This window comes from Squalius cephalus (assembly GCF_949319135.1).
Source record: "Squalius cephalus genome assembly, chromosome: 4".
NCBI classification, from domain to species: Eukaryota; Metazoa; Chordata; class Actinopteri; order Cypriniformes; family Leuciscidae; genus Squalius; species Squalius cephalus.
This window is the reverse complement of record NC_137125.1, coordinates 6,113,025-6,136,018: the sequence shown is the minus strand read 5'-3', so window position 1 is coordinate 6,136,018 and position 22,994 is coordinate 6,113,025. Positions and strand designations below refer to the sequence as shown.

The following is a 22,994-nucleotide window of genomic DNA, read 5'->3' as shown; positions in this document are numbered from 1 at the left end:
GAAGAGAGACTGTCGATGATGGCTTGGAGGAATTGCAATCTATTTACATTTTCCTTGCTTGAACGCAAGGGCACTCGTTTGAATTCTCCTACTTTAAGAGCTTCCTCTGCTTTCTCCATTAACTTCCCTGGGGTGATCTTGAAAGCCTTCAACACCTCAATTGTCATCTTTATTTCTCGTGTGGCGTCCATAAGAGAAGTGCTTCTGTTCTGAAAAATTAAAAAATACAACTCTAAACAAGATAAACTTTGAAGTTGGCTTGAAAAAGTTTGAAGTATATAGACAGACAGACAGACTAGATAGATAGATAGATAGATAGATAGACAGACAGCCAGGCATTCATATAATATATTTAATCTTACAGTTAAATCCAGTCTTTAGTTCATAAACGCCAGAGGAGAACTGGCCCCCGACTGACTCATACTTCAGTCGAGTCCCAAAATACACGTAGGCTATAGGCTAAATCAGCGTCTTCACAGCAAGGGAAATGTTTGGAGGACTGTGTGCGGCACAGCTTGCCCTTTATATTGTACAACAGACCAATTAAATTAGGCAGAATAACTTTTTATATGTTTGGTTGACTGTGTTTTATTTTGATAATGAGCAGTCTGCGATATGAAGCAACGCCAGAACTGATATATGTTATGTGAGAGCGCCATCACTTGGATTTGTTCCACTGCTGGGAAATAACTTAATACTCTGTTATTTATAGTCATACAGATAATATGACATCATTCGAAACAGTAAAATGTATATTTTTATTTGTGTACATTCAAAATGACTACAAAATATCATGCCATTGAAAAATAAATAAAACAACATGATGCGCTGCTTTAGATCTTTCTGGCGCTCACCAAAAATGAACCAAATACAGAGAATAGCCTTCTTGGCGCGCCTACTTTTGAAAGTCAACATTTAGATTATTTAACGTTAAATGCATAATATATGCCTAAGTCACTTTGGAATAAATCACACCGTGTGTCATGATAAAACGTGACTTAGGCTATACAGTCCGGAAAATAAGATATAGGTTATAGCAAATTCAGACCAACTACTGGTCTACACAGAGAAAAAGCCCTTTCTGGGCTCTTGTGATGTACCGAGCCATTAGTTGTTTGATAAGAAAATTAAATGTTGCAATACACGCGTTAAGTTTTGTAAGCTCCGTGCAACTGCTGCAGCAGACTATTATTACTAGAATATTAGAAATTTAATACTCAAGCTGTTTTCTCATTTTTCTACTCTTAATATTAAATAAAAAAAACGACTGAACGAAAGATACATGGATTCTCTTGAACCACCACCGCGTTTGCGGCAGAAAACTACTGCAGTGCAGCCAAAATGCTCTGTTCGACTTATCTGAGATCCTTTACTCTTCCCTGTGGATGACCTGTGACCTACTTTCTGTAAGATCTGAATTTTTCAGTTTGAATTTTTGAGATTGAATTTTAGAAAACTGAATTTGAAGTTCCGAATTTCTTCATCTTGAAAACTTGAATCTGTATTTTTTTAAATGAATATTTGCAGTATAAGAATTCAGAACAAAAAAAAAACTAGCTGTTTGAAAATACATGTCTATAAAATTCAGCCATAAAAACATTTCAATTTGTTAAATTTCAAATGTTCAATAAAATAATTCAGATTTACACAATTCAAATTCAAATAATTTTGTCATAATATAAGCTCCATAAATTTGTAATTTTAATTTTAATCAATGTTTCATCAACCAATTGCCTGGATTGTAAATATAGCAGACAATAGAGGCGCTGGCACGTGAAACTCAGCGTATAAGGTAGCCTAGGCTTGCCTCACAGACTTAAATATATATCTATATTGAAATGTCTACTTTTAAACAATCAATTCAAAATGAAAGAAAACAGACTGCTCTCTGCTTATGTAATCCGTATGAAATGTGAATTTCTTCACTACTGCGAAGTACAGCGATTGTTAATCCGCCCCTCCACAGTGGCCAGTCCTGCCTTCTCCAAAACATCCTCCAAGCTTGGAAACTGTTCCACGCGAGCCCAACACAGATCCAACTTTTTCCTGAATGCAGATACTTTATCATGTACCAAAAAGACATGGCAGTCCTTTCCATAGATCGTTTTTATTATTTTTAATATTTCCCTGCTTTTTTCATGCCTACTACGCAAACATTTTCAACAGTCTCTCTCTTTTTCCAAAGTGACAGATAAAATCTCCCACTGTTTTGACCCAAACAGGTGTTACTTTATGTGAACGTAGGGTTTCATTTTTAAATGGTTTCCGAACAAATTTCCTTGGTAACTTTGGCCCAAAGTAATCTGTGATAAATAGTAGGGGTGTAACGATACATCGATATGGATCGATGCATCGATCAAACGTCTAACAATCCGATGCATCGATGCCACACGCAAAATATCGATATGAGGTACCTTTATTTTGACACTCTCCACGTCCTCACGTAACATCCGTTTACGCATTTCCGCCAAAGCGCGCGTTTTGTTTTTCTCACCATACTGCCTGCCTGCCACTTGTGTGTGTCGGATTGCGAATGAGATGCAGCAACAAAGCGGCTGTAGCAGCGAAAAGACCATGGAAAAGACAGACGCTGAACATTTTGACACTGTTGTCGGGTGCAAATCGTGGGTTTGGAAACATTTTGCATTTTCCAAAAAAGATGGTCAGGTAAATAAAACCCATGATATGTGTTCACGTTGCCAGTACGAGCTAAAATATTAGGGAAACACCACAAACTTGTAAGCGCATCTGAAAAGAAAACATGGAATCGAGGAGAGTAATTTGGCTGACGAAAAACAGCCTCTGTCACCCCCCATGAAGAACTTCTTCGCCCCGACATTAGCCCACAACTCCAAAAGAGCAACTAGCATTACGTCCACGATCGCTTTTTTATATGCAAGGATATGAGACCCTACAGTGTAGTTGAAAACGAAGGCTTTCGTCACCTACTACATACCCTGGAGCCGAAATATAGCGTTCCATCAAGACAGCACTTCAGTGAAAGTTGCATTCTGAAGCTGTATAGACACGTGAAAGATAATATACAGCATGCACTAACTGATGCAGAACGAGTCGCAATCACAACAGATGGATGGACATCCTGTACAAACGAAGGTTAAGTAACTTTGACCTGTCATTATATTGACACTGACTGGCAAATGATGTTTTATAAACAAAGTTCGGGAGGAGCACGTTCAAATAATCAATCCAATCTACTCGTCATCAAACAATTATGTCTACCCTAATCAGCATGACAAGAAGTATATATATATCCACTCTGTCAACTCACCTAATATTCCTTGACAGTTTTCCAGCATCCCTCCACCACCCCGACTCCTTACTCTTGGCTCAATCTTTTACAGCCAGGAATACGGGGGGAGTACTCTGGGTTCGGGCCGGATACCGAGCCCGGAGCCCTCTCCTCGGACAGCACGCCAAATACGCATTTATTCTATCTGACTTATTTGTAAGTGTGAACTAGTGAAATGAAGAATTATGTTCTGCAGACACGTGTTTTGAATGACTCACACACCGGGGTAAATCTTGGTAAAGTCTTGAGAGAAGCTTGTGAAGGGTGGAATATACTTGACAAAAATCCTGCACTGGTCACCGATAATGCCAGCAATATGGCAATAGCTGGAGCAGAGGCAGATCTGTCACCTCACATTAAAAGCTTTGCGCATACCATTAACTTGGCAACACAGAAAGGCCTGAAATGTGCTGGTGCAACACGTCTTTTGGGAAGAGTGAGACGAATCGTGTCATTTTTTCACCACAGCACGATTGGTACCACTGTTTTAAAAGAGAAGCAGAGGTTGCTCGGAACTCCAGAACACAAGCTTAAACAAGATGTGATCACTCGCTGGAACAGCTCCTTTGATATGCTGGAACGATTTTTAGAGCAACAAGCTGCAGTGTGTGCTTCACTGCTGGACAAAAACTAAGGAAACTCTCAAATGACCCTCAATAGCATACCCTCAATGAAATTAACATCACTGTAGCTGAAGATGTGGTTAAGCTACTCTCACCAGTGAAAACTGCCACCACCATAATGTGCGAGGAAGAGCAGCCAACTGTATCTGTCATTGCACCTCTTCAAGCTAAATTGTTGAAACATTTCACTGTCATGGCTGAAGACTCAGCAATCCCATACACAAAAGAAATATATTTGAAATATTTTCAGAGTATATTTTGGAATATATGCAAATATTTGAAATTGGCCCAGTAAATATATTTCACACTTAACATCATATATTTTTGTTATATTTCAGAATATATTTCAATGTATTTGGAATATATGCCACATATATTTTTGACACTTTTGGGGACCCATACAGAAAAAAATACATTGAAATATATTCTGAAATATATTTATTGGGCCAATTTCAAATATATGCATATATTCCAAAATATACTCTGAAAATATTTTTCAAATATATTTCTTTTGTGTATGGGATGGCAAAGGATCTAGAACGTCGATATATAGATGTGAGACAAGTTCTATATAGCGCATCTGCCTTGGATCCCAGGTTTAAAAAGCTGCCTTTTTTTAAGTGAAGAGGAAAGAGATGCAACCTTCCAGTTTCTCATCCATGAGGCTGATGATCCAGAAAGTAAGAATATATATTTTAGTTTCAGCAATGTTTTATAAATTCATTAAAATGCACTGCCTCTCCATTTGCTATGTGTGTGAGAATGTGTGTCTGTGTTATAATCTACAGAATGACACAGTGTCACAGGTTGAGAATGCAACGGCTCACTCATCTGCTAACAAAACTTCTGATGATGATGACGACGACGACCCTGAATTGATGCCAGTGTTCCAGGCTGAAACCACTGAAGAAGAAGGTATGTATGTATGTACACAATGTAGTTAAACATTTGTCTATTCTTTTTTGCTGTTAAAAGCCTGAAAATGTGATATGTGCTTTTATTTATCAAGTAACAGCTGTAAGAGGCACACGTTATATTTTCTCTGACATAACTAAGCCATGCATTTTTTGTTGTTGTAATTTTAGAACACGTTCCACCTTTCAAGAAGTCAAAACCCTTTGAAGATCTCTTTGGTGACACATTCTGCACTGTGGACCCTAGCCAGACTGTCAAGACTCCTAAAGAGCTGGCCCATGCTGAAGTTGTTAAGTACAGAGACACTGCATCTTTGAATTTGGGGTAAGGTGTTGGAGTGGTGGAAAAGTCTGAGTTTCCCCTCCTGGCAAACCTTGCCAAAACATACATGTGCATTGCTGGTACCAGTGTACCGTCTGAGCACGTGTTCAGAATGCAGTGTCCTCTCTCCTGAACATGTTGATCAGTTGATTTTTTTAAAGAAAAAACTCTCAAAAGAGACCACTGCACTGAAGCAACTTGTTTGATTCATATATCTTATGTTGTGTGAAAGAGCAAATGTCAGATAAGTTTAACAGTTTTATTTTTTTATTAGTTTGTTTATTTAACTAGAGTACCTCAGTTATTTGCACTATTGCACATGTTGGCACAAAAGACTGGAAGGCTTTATTGACTGTTGCCATTATAAGCTTGATTGATTTTATCAATCCCCCATCCATTATTTATTTTAATTTTTGTTGTGTTGTTGTAAATGTCCCAATTGGGAAAGAGGGTGCAATTTTCAAAGTGTTTAATTAAACATCCATGTTATATATCTTTTGGTTGCATTTGTGAGTTGTGTAAAGTGGCGAATAATATCTAAATATCGATTAATCGGTCGATATAGCCATGAATCGAATCGAATTGTAACCGTATCGAATAATTTTTTGAAGTATCGGCAAATATCGTATCGCTGGCTGAGAGAATCGATATCGAATCGTATTGTGACGAACTGTCCGATTTACAGTATACTATGTTTCATCTGCTTATTTATTATAGTCAAAATAATCCAGCAATTATGTTTTTTAGTACTCGATCGAATTCAAGATGTATAAGCTCAGATCAATAATGAGGCATACAGGCCATAAATAACAAATAGACATTACAAAAATGTTATTATTCATAAGAATTTAAGTTATTAAAAACATTTAAAACAAAGAATAAATGTAGGCTATTTTATTTTATTTTTTTAATGATGAGTATTAATGGAACTGTCATTTTTGACCGGGATCAAAAAATTGTTTAACATTGAACACAACAGGGTTAACCGATGAGATGGGTCTTCCCCTCTCCTACAAAAACAGATCGTGCTTTTTGTCTGACAACTGTCAATGCGTGAACATGTTTACATTTAGGCATTAGGCATTTACACATAATCATATTTCAATAGATTTTTTTCAGTCAGTTAAGCCAAATAATTGGGTGACAAATAGCATGCATTTAGACTATTAATTTTACAGGCTAACAAATACAGTGTGGGTTAACTCTTAATTTGAAAAATAATGAATGCATACCGGTCCGTGTATCTTTTGGTCATTTGATTTTCCTTTCAGAAACTGGGATTTACAAAACAAAAAAACAAGTGGCTATTTGATTTTTGTTTTAAAATACAAAAATTAAAATATAAAACATTTCTCTTTTTCAGTGTCAAAAAGGGATGAGCGAAATTATAAAAATGATCTGAGTTTCATTTTCTATTTCGGAAAACAAAAAATAAAATTACTTTAAAACAGAAACGAAAAAAGGCCCGTTTGTTCATATTCCGAGACCGGATGTGATTACTAACGTGAAACGACATACTAAGTTATGAAGAAAAAAGGGAAAAAAAGTATGTGCTGTGTAATTGAGCGTGATTATAGCGCGTGATACATGGACATGGAGCAATACATTGTTTTCCAAAACAATAAAAGAGTCTCTCTCAGGGAAGAAGACATGACTGCAGAAAAACTAAGTCGTATTTTCCAGGTAAAAAATGATTTAAGATATAGCTAGCTACGAGCTATAGCTACTAATGTTCGCTAGCTAACTTGTAGATCAGGGCTGAGTTCAGCGCTGACAAAACGTAGCAAAACGTTTTTTTCAACGGAAACAGTGGTGTCTCATTTTAAGAAGTTCACCTCTCAGTAGTCACTGAAAAATATTAATTGAGAAAGGTTTGGAAATAAACACTTGCGGTTATTTGACTTATGAATTTCTTGACAGGTCTCAACATATAGTCTATACATGACTGACGACGCAAATGTGGCCATTTTTCCTGGAGCCTCTGGTTTTTTCAGCACATTGGACCTTACTCCAAGAGCTCACTATGAGGTTCATGGTGAGGAGGAGGGCACCTCATCAGCTTCAAATACCACAGCTCAACGTTTTACATTCATGCGAACACCTGCGAATACTCATTGTCCTTTATGCACATTTTAACATTCCCCCCTGACTTTCATAACCTCTGCCAAGAAAGTGGTGGAGGTTATGTTTTTGCAGTGTCTGTCAGCAAGCTTATGCAAAATGTTATGAAAGTATTTACATGGAACTTTGTGTATTGTAAGGAAGAGATGATTACATTCTCACACCAGTCAACCCAAAGATACTATAAGAGCAAACTGACCGCTAGTATTTACATAAAGACAATTAACGTAAATTAGGATTCTGAATGCCCTGTGTGTGGCATAACGATTATTTTAATATGATATTCTTCCAGATCGGGTTTTCTTGCTGAGGTGGTTGGTGGGAGGTTGTGTCCCAGCAGAATGGTGGTGGTCCGTGTTTTGGAATGTGAGGCTACCCTTCAGGGGATCATCAGAAAAGTGCAAGATGCCATTGGAAGTCATGACCCCATGTTATTTACTGATGCGCAAGGGAATGCAATTTTGGAGTCTGAAGGAACAACAGGTGGGAAACATTCATTTTGTTTTACTTTTAAGTCTTTACTTTTGTGATTTAAAATGAGAGGGGACGTGATAACTCATGATGACTTAACCAACACTTAAGTTTTAATGTTTTTTTTCTGGTTTTCACCCCTAATGTAAAGGGTCACAGTACTGGAAAAGATTCTTGCTGTACAAGAACAGGCCTTCCAGGAGTTACAGGGCACCAAAAGGAGGAGAATGAGTTCATCTTAAGTGTTCATATTTCTCTTATTTGTCTTATTTTACTTATATTTGTCCTTACCTTTGTTGTCCAGACTATTGAAACTTTATTTCAAATCAGCTCCTGTTTGCCAACCCTTTGGCCATTAATGCTTCTGTATTTTAGTGGCTTCTATTCAATGTTTGGGACAAAGATTTATTTGGCTACCACAACCAAAACCGCTAAAACACAAACAGTATATCTATTATGTTTTTTCCTTGTAACAGCCGGAAAGATGAAGATGCTGCATTGGAGAGGTCACTGAGAAGATAGAAGAGCTTGCACTGGCATCACAGAGCCTACCAGATGTCACTGCAGCAATCAGAAAGCTAATCAATCTGGCTGCTACTCAAAGAGTGATCCTGACTCCTTCCCAGCTACAGACCATCAAGCAAGGGTTCTGCTGTGTAGGCATGTGCCGGTATTCGGTAATGCGATAAATCGCGGTAATGAATATGCACGATATTGCTATCGCGGGCACTTCAAAATACCGTGAAAAATAATAGATCTGAATTTAGATTTTTAGAACGCGCATTATAGCTTATTTTCCATCAACCGCTTAAACAAACACTGCGTATATGCTGCGCGAAACACGTGCGCACTCTGATGTAAACAATCGCCACGTGTATAAGCATGCGGCCGGTGCGCACTTCTAGTCTAATGTAAACAGTCCTCACATGGAGAAGCAGCATGGTGGAAGGAGGAACGCCGCCGCCTACAGTCTATGGCCGCCGCCGATCTATCCGGATCCATCCCGCTTCTAAAAGCAGAGCTGCCAACTCGACGCATTCAGCGCGAGACTCTTCACACGCTCACGCCACACATCCGTTTTCTCACGCAGAGAAAAATCGCGGAGCAAAGTGGACACGAAGACCGTCAATCAAGACAGAGCAGGTTTACTTTTGATATGAAACAGGAGAACAATTGTGTCACAGAACGTTACATTTAAACCATTTAATGACCAGCAGCATGTTAGATGACTAAAACAAATAGATAAAGAGGAGTATTTTGCTGAATATGTGCACTGCACTTTTTTACATATTTATTATATTTTTACTTGTGTCATTACATAATTGTTATTATAATGAAAACCACATTATATTTGATTTAATTAGTTATTTGTAACCTAATACCAGCTGATAGGGCTCTATATTGTATAGCATTATGTGAGATTTTTTTTTTCCATGAGAAAAAAAATAACATGTGGGCTATCTACTGTAGCCTTCCTAATATTTATCCAAAATTAGTCAATATTGAATCAAGATTTAAATCAAATCCCAAGTATCGAATTGAAATCGTTAAATTTGTGTTAAGCAATACAAACAGTAGCCTACCAGTCATTGTATCATGTAATCATTGTAACATGTTGTCACTAAACTTAATCAAATTCAGTTTAGTTACCAAATGTTTTGAAAATCACAATTACACCTTGTGATGCAAGTTTTATTTTATTTTTACCCCCAGTTTATTAAAAATAAACTTATAGGACAGTGTACAATGATGCAGACGCAAGGCTAAACTCCACCCCATGAACCATCTCCTGAATTTTAAATTAAAAAATGATATGTCTCATCTTTCTCCTCTTGCTGCCTGGCTTTCTGGTCCTCCCTGGCCTCTTTCCTCGATAAATAATCCTCAAAAAAGTCCTTAGACTTCCTTTTCTGAGGAGGTGGACAGAAAGGCTCTCGGATGTGCCCTGACCTGCATCATCTACCACCTGCTGCTCCTCCTCAAGATTGCTGCAGACCCTGTTCAAAAGCATTCAGTAAACTTTCCTCATTATACAAACTGCATTATTTTTCAACTTCATCGCTGTATTTCAGAGAACTTAAAAAGAAAAAAAGCTTTTGAATCTGAATAACTGAACAGGTCACAGCTACCTTCTGAAAGAAGTAGAAGCCTCAAGGAAGCTCATGCACTCCATATACTTCTACCTCTTCCTCTGTTTTCCAGCCTGTCCACTTTTAGTTTCCTTTTCCTCTCTCTTTTTTCTCACATAGGTGTCACTGAGGTTTTTCCACAGTTTTTTTTTTTGCGTCTTCAACTAAACACAGTGCGTTTTGTCAATACACATTACATGTAACACACGAAGTAACAAGTTAAAATCATTCGACTAGAAACTCTGGATATCACACAAAGAATGTATAGTATACCAAAAGCAGCCCTAAATAGTCTCCCTACATTTTGTTACATTTTCAAAGTAAACACGGTCTCTGTCTCTATCTTTGACGATAATAGTGTTAGCTTTCTATCCCCTGTAGTTTAGACTGCTAGCCTGCACAGGACTATACAACGACTAAAACTATCACACAACATACTCACATTCGTGATAACTGAGTTGGTTGGCAATGCTACGCCACACATTGTCTTTCAAATCGTTGTCCTTGTAGTTTTTATTAGATTTGTCAAACAAAACGGGATTCGTCAACACACAAGTAATCAGAAGATCCGTCATTGTTGCTGCACTGTAAATGCAAACATGGTATTTAATTAAAAATAGCAAATTGACCTTAATCAGTTTTTATCAACCTGCTATTAACACTCACTTTTAGTAAGTTTCTTGTACTTTGACGTTGAAAAATCTTACCAGCTCAGTCTACTTGAGCTGGATTAATTTAGAAAAAGTAAGTTTATGACCTGTGGGCATGCGCAGATCAGTCCTCTCTACGCCAATCAAGCTCCTTCATAGGGTGGGTCTTGGCATGGCAGGATTCGTAATTTTGCAAACGGTACATGTCACATCATACTGACTGACCAGATGGAGCTGGACCTCATTGAGCTGGACCTAAACATCGCTTCAGCGGCACTTGTGATTATCGTCAGCATAACAGCGATTCTTGTGCTTGGCACACTCATTTGGTGAGTAAATATTTTACCCTTGTTTTTGAAAATTGTAAAAAAGGAGCCTGCTGTACAGAACCTGGTTGAACGATGGCCAGCACTCTTCACAGAGAGACAGGTAAGCTATTTTTGTTCTCAACCAATAAAATAATGCAAATCCAAAATAAATTCAAGGTGTGTGGCTAGAAATCCAAACACTTGTTGGAATGTTAATACCTCTGCCACCTCTCCATCCCTACCCACCCCTCTCTCTACTTTTTCAGGTGTTTGCTGAGTTTAATAGAATCACCAGTAAGAATCTTGAGGGAGACTTCTTTGAGGCTCTGGACCAGTACGCCCCACGTTTCATCGATCTTTTCAAAACAAAAAAGGGAACTGTTGGCCAGAAACTCAGGGAGCTGATGCAGCACATGAGCTGGATGGTAAGTAGGTTCATTTTGCTTTTGATCTGTATGATAGTTCATCAATCAAGTTCTAAATGAGACGATCCAGACCAACCTATTTTATTTCCTGTCTGCTTGTGCCTTGCAAATTACTCTGTTTACTGGTCTTTTCTCTCTCTGTGTATCATTAGACACCAGACGTGACAGTACTTCGCTCTGTTGTCCTCAAAGGCATTCCCATTTTACTCGGTGATGACTCCAGTGAATTCTACAAGACTGCTCTGTAAGTACTTGCACATAAGAAAAAGTTTGGTCTTGTAGGAAACTCAGAATTGAAGACCAGGAGACTCGGTTCTTTCTTCAGCAGGATTCTTTATTGAGAACACGAGCTGTCCATAACTGCAGTCATCAAGTCTGACTAATGTAACTTTACATGGTCTCTTATAGGCATTCAGTGGGCAGTCCTTAAAGGTGCTGACAGTCCTTAAAAGTGTTGACCTTACACACTGCTATCTACTCCAGCTTCGAAGCCCAACTATCATCTGCTTTTGACACCGTTAACCATTCGGTATTAATTAATAGACTGAAATCTTGGGTGGGTCTCTCTGGCACAGTTCTAAAGTGGTTCCAGTCATTTTTATCTGACAGGAAATTTGTGGTTAGGACAGGAGAATTTTTATCTTCCACTGCTTCTCTCCCCTGTGGCCTTCCGCAAGGCTCGATTTAGATTTTCATTATATATGCTACCTCTAGGATCTATTTTTAGAAAACATGGGGTGTCGTATCACTTTTACGCCAATGATACTCAAATCTATTTACCTTTTAGGAAAAATGATCCACTGGCCATGACTGCTCTTTCATCCTGTTTAGATGAGGTTAAATCCTGGTTATCTCAAAAAATGTTCTCCTTAAATAAGGAGAAAACTGAAGTAATTGTTTTTGGCCCTTCTGAAAATACGAAAGCATTTAATCTGGATTTGGGATCACTATCGGCTTTTAGGTCCCCGCAGGTACGGAATCTGGGCGTTATCTTGGATGACTCTTTAAAATTTGATAAACAAATTTCTTCAGTAGTTGGGTCCAGTTTTCATCAGCTCCGTATACTTGCAAAAATTAAACATTTTTAAACATTTTTTCATTTAAACATTTTTTTTTTTTAAATTTCACATTAAACGTAGAGGTGGCCGTGCCTTTTTGGTAATCGGTCCGCGTCTCTGGAATGACTTGCCAGTGGAAATTCGAATGGCTCCGAGTTTGACCATTTTTAAGTCTCTTTTAAAAACCCATCTGTTTTCTTTGGCATATTAGGTTTTTATTACTAGTATACTAGTACCTAATATAATTTTGTTAGTAGTTTTTTTTTTTAAAAATCTGTCTGTGTGTTTTAATTATTTTATAATGCTGTTCTTTTGATGTGAAGCACTTTGGTCAGTCTGTGGCTGTTTTAAATGTGCTATATAAATAAAGTAAACTTGAAACTTGTGTGCTGACAGTTGTCAGTGAGGGTCAAAAGTTGTCATCCTCACGAGGGTCAAAGCTCAGTGGACCTCCAGCCCATCTCCCCAGCCATCATTCTGGAGGGAGGTATTGTCATGGATCATATTAAAAACTTGATGTCTGCAACACTGCTCTTTGCTCCCATATTTAATAAAAAAAATGCGCTCAGGGCCGCATAACTAGTTTTTGCGGACATCACCTTTTTTCACTTAATTAGTTTCTTTTGCCCTGCACCTGCCATAAGGTGGGATGTGCACACAATAACTTTTTTAATCATATTAAAAACTTGCCTCAGGCAATTTGTCTGTTGTTTGAGCTTACATATGCATTGCATTTGGATTACCCAAAATGCATGGCAAATACACTCAACTTCATTCAGACTGTGATGCTTGGACTGGGAAAGAAAAACCTCCCACCAAAACGGTTAACTCTGAAGAACAGTCTTCTGGGTTAGAACAGTAAAGAGCCGTCGGCTGTCAGGTAGCACTTTGTAAGCTTTGCAGCCATTAATGGTCTCTTGTTATCAGAGAAAGTTTGATGCTTTCATGCAACTGTTCTCGCTTATTTACGATCTCAATGAAAAAAATGAAAAATTCCATTAAAGTCTGTACCATATTATGCAGTTATGCTAATGGTGGAAATAGCGCCATGTTGTGTTGCAAAGAGTTGTTATTAGATGATAATGTCAGAAAAGAACCTAGCAAGGTTTTCCTGTTTACATTTGTGTTTTGGGAAAACTTTTAATAGTTGTAATGTAGTACAAATACAAACCCCAAGGAGTGATTTTTTTCTTTTTGTTGGTTTAATCCTTGGACTGCTCACTTTGGGACACAAAGCATTTGTTGTACTTTCAGTTTTGATCAGAAATGCAAGTCTGCAAACGGAGACGTGAAGTCAGACACTTTCTGGTTCCCGTAGTGACCGGTCACATGGTGTTTGCATACTTTACCACAGCTGTGAAATAAATGCAATATTTGCCAAATAATACACAGATGTTTCAGAGACATTTTCATTCAATACTTTATGTACTGCTTCACACAGCGTCTGTTTGAACAAGAATAAAGTTCAACATAAGCTACTATCAATGAAGAGGAGTCTACGTTTTTTTAATCAGTTTTAATTTGATAAACATGACACAATATAACATCGCAACTACATGAAAAGAGTGTTTACTGTTATAAAAAAACTGATTTGTGAGCTTTAGAGGAACTAAATGACAATGTATGTCTGATGATGATCATGATATTTTACATGTGCGTAAGCAACTTCTATCAGCTCCTTTTGGTTTACGCAGATCTTCTTTGCTTGTGTTTGGATCTGGAGATTCTCTTCCCGTTCTTATTCATACGCTCACTCTCTCTAGTCATTATTTGCCTTCCAGACGCTGGCCACAAGCGACAGACTGAACCTCCTACTTCTGGTTGTAAACTTCCAACTTTAGTAGCAGAAACTTCCTGCAGTGCAAGTACTGAGAAACAGACGCAAGACATGGACATGAATGCGCTTCCTGCGATCTGATAATGCTGTGGGAACTTCCCGATCCCGTAAGCTTCAGTGGATTACAGCAGTAAATCAATGCTTTGAAGACGCGCCGCTGACTGGGAGCATATAATAGTGTGTTGATGGATGTCATTCTTCTGATTTTTATGTCTCTTTCTGAAAAACAATTTTCTTTATGAAAGTGAAAGAAATTTCAGCTCAGCTGAACACAACAGCTCAGAGAAAACAAAGTTCTACAACATGATCTGAGGTGAGCGTTTCATCTTTCTTTAGTTGTTTTCATGTATGTGTGTCGTCTTATGATGTGTCATTGATAACTTTGTGCTTCTGAGACTAATGATATTGATGATTTTATTTGAACTTCCTCATGTCATGATCGAACAGATGAACAGAAGTGTGTCTTAGTGAATGAATCAAGCCGATATTGTTGTCACATACTGTGAAATCAGTTTCGGTGTTCATTAGTGAGATTTCTCAAACAGTGTTTCTTAAAATGCCTTCTAATCTCTTTGAAGCAGAAACTATCACTCAACAGCTTCGTGTCCTTTACAGACATTTTTGATATAATACTGCCTCCTTCTGTCTATATGATGAACTCTATAACAAGAGTCATTCAGTGAAACCAGCAGCACTTAAATTAACTGTAAGTGTTGAACACAAGAGAGTTGTATAAATATAGAAGTACCTCTCAAATATCATTGTGAAAATAAAGCAACATAAATACATACAATTTGTTTGCTTTTGAATGCAAAATGTGTGATTGGAAATGTATAGCACAAAAATAGCATAATCTGTGTTTTTACACGTGCTGAAAACCTATGCAGCTTAGAGGCATTTATCTGAACTTAAACTAAAACTGACAATTATGAGATAAATCAACTACTTTGATAAAGAAAAAAAAAACAGCAAACATTTTGATCGTTTGAACTTTCTCAATGCCTAATAAACAATACTCTGCCATCTTAAAGGGTTAGTTCACCCAAAAAGGAAAAGTTGCTGTTTATTTACCCACCCTCAGCTCATCCAAGATGTAGGAAGGGTTGCTAACTTCAGAAAAGGAAAATAAGGGACAATCGTGGATCATTATAGGAAAATAAGGGACACTCAACCACACAGTTTATGTCATTTCAGTGTCTGCAGTTAAGTGTGTGTACAAAAGATTATCAGGTATAAACACATTTGTTTTGTTTAACCTATTTATGGACACTTTATTTTTTAAATAGAATTTTAATGTCATTAAAAAAATGTCACATTACACACAAACCATCCTTAAAAACAGCATTTATCTGAAATAGAAAGCTTTTGTAACATTATACACTACCATTCAAAGGTTTGGGGTCAGTAAGATCTTTTTTTTTTTTTTTTTTAAGAAAGTAATACTTTTATTAAGCAAGGATGCATTAAATTGATCAAAAGTGGCAGTAAAGAAATGTATAACTTACAAAATCTTTCTTTTTCAGATAAATCTGTTTTGAGCTTTCTATTCATCAAAGAATCCTGAAAAAAATTTCAACATTGGTAATAACCAGAAATGTTTCTTGAGCAGTAAAACACATCAGCATATTATTCCCTCGGGTAGACTGCATGTTTTCTTGAGTGGCTGGATGTTGGACTCTTCTTCTTCTTCTTCTTCCTGTTACTGGCCGCTCACTCCTTATGAGTATTACCGCCACCTACTGTACATCCTACATGGGTGATGCATCTGTATATTCCTTTTATTTTATTTTTTATACATTCCTTCCCTTTTTCTCTCCTTTTATTTTTTGGATGTAATGCCTCACCCACCTTCTGCTGGCGCTGCGTGTTCAGCTCCTCCAACTTCCGCCCTGGGATCCTCAACCTTCAAGGTGAGCAGAAGCATCACAATCCCCATTATATCCTATGCTCTAATCCTGTATTCTTTAAAAATGTTAAAACGTCCCCATATATCTGAGAATCCCTCAATCCCTTTCCCAAGAGGTCCGTGACATTTACTGGTCTATCCTTTATATTATTAAATAAACGACTTCGTTGCTCGTCATATTTTTTACATTTAAAAAATACATGCTCTACTGTTTCTAAAACATCACACTCATCACACATACCATTTTCATGCTTTCCCATTATTGCAAGTGTTGAATTTAATCCTGTATGTCCTAATCTTAATCTAGATATCATTACTTCTTCCTTTCTGTACCTTCCATAAAACTTTTCTTTTCCTACTAATTTTTCAATATTATAATACCATCTCCCTGTTCTGCTATTTCCCCACCTATGTTGCCATTTGATTACTAATTTCTTTTTAACTACTGATTTTATCTCTCTTTTCCCCAGTGGTACTTTAATATCCACTAAGTTTTTCATTAATGCCTTTTTTGCTAATTTGTCAGCGATTTCATTCCCTACTATCCCAATGTGTGCCGGTATCCAACAGAACTGCACTGTTATACCCTCTGTTTTCAATCTGTACAATAATGTATATAATTCCATCATTAAATCTTCTCTGTCACTTCTTGTAGATATTATACTTTTTAGAGCTGACGATGAGTCTGAACAGATCACTGTCCTTATTGGCTTAGTCTGTTCAATCCATTGTAACCCTTCTATTATTGCTATTAACTCTGTGGAATATACAGACAATTTATCAGTTATTCTTAGACTAATTTTTGTCTTAAATATCGGGATATATACTCCTATACCGACTGTTTGATTTATTGGATCTTTAGATCCATCTGTAAATATCTGCATAAAAGAATAAAATCTTTCTCTCAAAAACACATCAATTTCATTACTGCTTAAATACCCTTCTTCTGCTTTTTCTCTGGCCTCTAATAGTCTCATTTCAACGATAGGATCAGGAAAGTTCCACACTGACACACCATGTAATGGTATATTAAGGCTTATGCTTTCATTCTCCATACCACAGTCCCTGAACCACTCTTCATATTTCCACCCAAAACTATTTCCTCCATTATTTTTGTACTCCCAACAGTCTTTTAAAACTTTGCGTGTGCAATGATTATTGTCACTTCCTTGCAAATTAACCCAATACATTATAGCTAGCTTTTCTCTTCTTAGGTCTAACGGCATCTCCCCCATTTCAACCCTGATAGCATCTACAGGGGTTGATCTGATTGCTCCACAGCAGATTCTAAGTGCTCTAGACTGTAACTTATCCAATTTCTTCAATTCTGTTTTAGATCCAGCCCCGTACACTGCACACCCATAGTCTATACTAGACCGTATTAATGCTTGATAGACCTGTAACAATGATCTCTTGCTGGCTCCCCATTCATACTTAGCTATCAGAGATATACAATTTATTACACCTTTACATTTATTTTCAATTTTCTTAATATGTCTCTTCCATGTTAATTTCTCATCAAATATTAGTCCAAGATATTTGAATTCTGTAACTCTTTCTAATCTTTGTTCATATAATTTCAGATTTATTTGTTCCATTTTCTTTTTCTTTGTAAAAATCATATATTGAATTTTTGATACTGAAAATTTTAATCCCCACTCTATTGACCATTCTTCAACTATATTTATTGTTTCTTGTATTCCTTTAACTACACTTTTTAAATTCCTACCTCTTTTCCATACTGCTCCATCATCGGCATATAATGCCTTTCCAATATTTGGTTTAACTTTTTCAAATATATCATTAATCATTAAATTAAATAAAATTGGACTAATTACACTTCCTTGTGGCGTCCCATTCAAAATTTGATATGTTGCTGACATTTCTTCCCCTACTCTAACCTGGAATGTACGTTCGAATAGAAAGTCTAATATCCAGTTATACAATCTCCCCCCTATTCCAAGTTTATTTAATTTAATTAAAAGTCCTTTCCTCCATAAAGTGTCGTATGCTTTTTCGATATCAAAGAAAACTGCAACAAGGTATTCTCTCATTATAATTGCTTTTTTCGCATCATTTTCAAATAGTATTAATGCATCCAATGTAGATCTCTTTCTTCTAAAACCACTCTGCTCTATTGATAATATTTCTTTTTTCTCCAAGTAGTAGTTCATCCTTCTTACTATCATTTTCTCCATTACTTTACACAATGTAGATGTCAGTGCAATCGGCCTATAATTATTAGATTGTGTTGCATCTTTTCCTGGTTTCACTATTGGTATTACTATTGCACTTTTCCACTCTTTGGGTAAAATACTTTCTTTCCATACGTGATTATATAATTCCAATAATGCTTTGATGGCTTCCTCTGGTAAATTTTTTAACATACTATATCTGATCATGTCTCTTCCTGGTGTTGTATTCCTTGAATTGTTAATAGCTATTTTTAACTCAAAAATATTAAAATCTTCGTCCATATTGCTATCTGTTCTTTCTTTTTTTATACGGACATTTTTATGTATTTTACTTATTTCTTGTCTTATTTTTAAAAACTTATCATCCAAATTTTCAATACTATGGATTTTAGCAAAGGATGTAGCTAAAACTTCTGCCTTTTCCTTATTTGTAATGGCCATTTTTCCTTCCTCTTCTATTACAGGAATCTGCTTATAGTTATCAATACCATTCATTTTCCTAATCATTCTCCATACCACATGCATTCCAGTCTCTCTCCCAATTGTATTACAGAACTCTTGCCATGCTTTCCTTTTTGCATTTTTAATTATCCTTCTTGCCATAGCCCTTTTTTTCTGATACTCTTCAATTGTATCATGAGTTATTAATCTTTTTAAATTTCGAAATGCCTTATTTCTTTCTCTAATTGCCACTGTACATTCTTTTGACCACCATGGTACATTTTTCTTTTTCTTTCCATTATCTCCTCTTAAAGGAATATATTGTTTTGCTGCAGAAATAATTCCTTCTACTACTTGATTATATTTTTCCTCACTACTTCCTTCCAGTTTCATGTTTCTGAAATTTTCTTCACACATCATATAAAATTCCTTCCATTTTGCCTGTTTAAATCTCCATCTTACACATTGATTAATATTTAGCCTTTGTACTGTATTTTGAATTTTACATATTACTGGCCAATGATCACTTCCCATATTTTCAGTATGCACTGTCCAAATACATTTACCAGCTAATGTTGCTGACATTATTGTAAGATCTAAACATGATGTGCTACCTCTTATTATATCCATTCTTGTTGGTTTCCCATCATTCAAACAAACCAATGAATGTTCTTCTATAAAATCTTCTATTATTTCTCCGTTATTATCAGTGTTTTTACTGCCCCATAAACCATTATGTGCATTAAAGTCCCCACACATAATAATTTTGTCCTGCGTATCACCCATCATCTCTTTTGAAAGTGTATTACTTATTTCTTTACATGGATTATAAAAATTTATTATTCTGATTATTTTACTCATTCCCATTATTTGTACATGTATATATTCTGCATTACATTTTTTATATACTCTTTTATATGCAATGTTTTCTTTAATAAATGTTGCACATCCTCCTCCTCTGCCATTTTCCCTATCTTTCCTCTCTACTACATATCCATTGATCTTAAAATCCAAGGAATTGTTTAGCCATGTCTCTTGTATACAGATAATATCTGGTGTTTTCTCCATTTCCATAATACTTTTCTTAAATTCTTGTCCATTAGCTATTAAGCTCCTGGCATTCCAATGTAGTAATAGGAAGCACATAGGGTTTATGTATTGTTATTCTGAGTCGGATGTTGGACTCATGAACAATAAAGGCTTTAAACAGGCTGAGACTGACAAGGTAATGAGACACAGGTGGATGCAATCAGGGATGATGAGACCCGGCAGCGACTACAGAAAATATTTTTTTTTTGTCAACTTGTTTTCTTACAATTACAACTGATTTTGTATTTCTTTTTCAAACTGATTAATCACAGGCCTCGTTGATCTGAGCTTATGCACCTCAGTTTTTGAGTAAAAAAACAAAACAAAACAAAAAAACATTATTTGTAAATAAATTTGCAAATATTAATTAAAATCTGGGGGTAGAAATACACTGTTTATCACACTAGTCTACATTAATGTTTAATCAGGAAGTTTGAATTGAAATTCTTCTGTTTTGCTTGTGGTGTGCTGGTCAAAAATGACCAGCCATTAAAAATGAGACCAAAAATAAGAGAAAAATTTAGTTTTCAGGAGCATGTTCATCATGTTCACTTTACATATGTACATGTGTGAATGCAAACATACAGCCCTTGGTCCTGTGCATGTGTGGATACATGCATACACACTCTACCAAAACACACACAAACTGCAGTTTGACTAAAAGTAATGACTAAAAGTTGACAAAAATGACCAAAATGTGACTAAGAATAATAAGCATTTTTGTCTGAAGATGAAGACTAAAGGTCCTTGCACACTGAGTCCGAAATTTTCGTATGTGTTTTTTCGTATTAGTCATTCGATAGCTCTGAATTGTCAAAGCACCATCTGCTTGCTACAGATGCAAAAAACCAGTAGCACCTCACTGCAGTACACAAGATCCAGGGGGCGGAGTTGGATCCAGATTTAAGGGGTGGAGATGGGTAGGTTTAGGGATCAGGGGGTGGAGATGGGTAGGTTTAGGTATGTAAGGTGGGAGGAGTTGGATCTGGATCCAATTCCTCCTCTTGGATTTCGTGTTCTGCAGTGAGGACCATCTCCAAAAAACGCAGAAAATCGAACATGATCCAATTTTTTTTATGACGGACGAAAGTTTCAGAGGCAAACGTGATTGACAAAGATCGTATTTATTTTTTAACATGCACAAATTTCGGACACTAATTTTAGACTCCTTAAGACAGGGGTGCCCAATCCTGGTCCTGCCGATCGACTGTCCTGCACAGTTCATCTCCAACCCTAATCAAACACACCTGAAGCAACCAATTAAGGTCTTCAGGATCACTTGAAAATTAAAGGCAGGTGTGTTTGATTAGGGTTGGAGATGAACTGTGCAGGACAGTCGATCGGGCTTGGGCACCCCTGCCTTAAAGGCGTACATACACTGTGCGATGTCTGTGCGATTTCAGCAAGGTACCTACTCACACTGAACGAGTAGATCGCATGCGATGTAAAGCCAAAGCTCAGGATTTCTCGAGAGAGAAGTCGCACCTCATAAGCAAACTTATTACAAGTCACTTCGATGTTGTGTCTTTACGGGATTTTTACGGGTTGTGTGTGAACGCACTCTGATTCTGGAAAATCACTGGCAGTGTGAATGAACCAAAATCAGACGAACCCGGGTCAAATCCCAGGTCACTTTATCTGTGTATTTTTCGGAATCTCTGTGTGAAAGGGGCTTGAGTGAAATAACACTGATAAAATAGTGTCACGTTCTCTGACATGTGATCTCAATCGAAGCGATCGTACAGAGATGGTATTAGGGCAGGGGTGTCCAAACTCGGTCCTGGAGGGCCACTGTCCTGCAGAGTTTAGCTCCAACCCCAATTAAACACACCTGAACCAGATAATCAAGGTCTTACTGGGGTTGGAGCTAAACTCTTCAGGACAGTGGCCCTCCAGGAGCAGGATTGGACATCCCTGTATTAGGGTGACCAAACGTCCTGTTTTCCTAGGACATGTCCTGTTTTCACGTCCTGTCCTTGCCGTCCTGGCTGTTTTTTATAAAGTGATGAAAATGTCCTGGTTTTCATTATTTTTCATTGGGCCATTAAATTGACCGGCAGTAGGGCAATCTACACCTGCGGCGCTGCATGTGACGTAATCCCTAAGAGGCAATGAGCGAGCAGACAGCCGTACGAGCACTTCTGCCTGCAACATGCCGAAGTGCAAATGCACATTTACCAATGAGTTACAGAAGAAATTCCCCACTTAAAGCTAAACTTTTTTTTTATAGTATTCTATTGTTGCCGGCCAAACATTGAATGGAAAGGATGTATTACTTTATGTATTAAAGTACAATAACATAGTTGCAAGGTTGTGAATGCATTTGTCAAGTATTTTTTGATGCATTCACCCCCAACCATGCCCCCACCCCTTAGCCACGCCTCCCCAAACCACGCCCCCACCCATCAACCAATCCCCATCCTCTTTTCTGAAACTAAAATTTGGACAGATTTGTTAAAAGAAAAGCTCCAGATGCTTCTGTACCGTCTACTTCCTCATGCTGCAGTCCAGAGCAGGCCGCTGAAAGCAGCACTAAGAAGAAGAAAAGACAGTATATCGACAGTTACTTGTCATATGGCTTTATCTTTATCTGAGATCCATCATGTCCTCTTCCTCTGTGTCTGGTATGTGTGGAAAAATTGTCGAATGAATCAGTGGTTCCTAGCAAACTGAAACGGTATCTGACAAAAAAAAAATCACCCATCTCTAGTGAGCAAGGATGCAGAATATTTTATTCGACTGAAAATGCAACACGAAAAACAAGAGGGAATTATGATGAAGAGTACAAAGGTGTCTGGGAAAGCTTTAAAGGCAAGCTATCTTGTGGCTGAAATAGTAGATAAATAAAAATTAAAAAAACACACGATCGCTGAGACTGTAAAAAAGCAGAACTATATTTTGATGTTCAATATTTTTCTTAAATAGATCTTATTCTTAAATGTATTAAAATTCTTAATTTTACTAAAAAGTATTTAGTAATATTTCGTTCTTTTGTTGAAAAGGGCCAACTTGATTTTTTTTGTTTCCCTTGTGCAATGCACACTTAAACAGCAAACTCCCTGGGCTTATCACCCAGCATCTGAAAGTCCTATAGGAGAGGTTCAACTTTTATTTTCCAGCTTAGACCTGTGCTGAGTTTGACTGGGTCCTTGATCCTTGGAGTTCATCAGGACTGGAAAGTTCAAAAGGCATGCC

At 37.1% G+C, this 22,994-nt stretch overlaps 2 protein-coding genes across 4 annotated transcripts in view; both read left to right on the top strand.

Moving 5' to 3' along the window:
* LOC307157281 (uncharacterized protein) overlaps positions 1-22,994 on the top strand; it is a 198,580-nt gene that overhangs the window by 77,700 nt on the left and 97,886 nt on the right. The window lies entirely within an intron of this gene.
* Positions 14,188-22,994, top strand: part of LOC307157229 (protein NLRC3-like) — a 36,753-nt gene continuing 27,946 nt past the window's right edge. For 2 of the 3 annotated variants that reach the window (XM_079869073.1, XM_079869075.1), the window contains exons 1-2: positions 14,188-14,481; positions 16,041-16,078. The gene's annotated coding sequence lies outside the window, so the exon portion shown is untranslated. Of the gene's footprint in view, positions 14,482-15,691; positions 16,079-22,994 lie in introns of all 3 variants that reach the window. The other variant, XM_079869074.1, reaches the window with a different exon arrangement.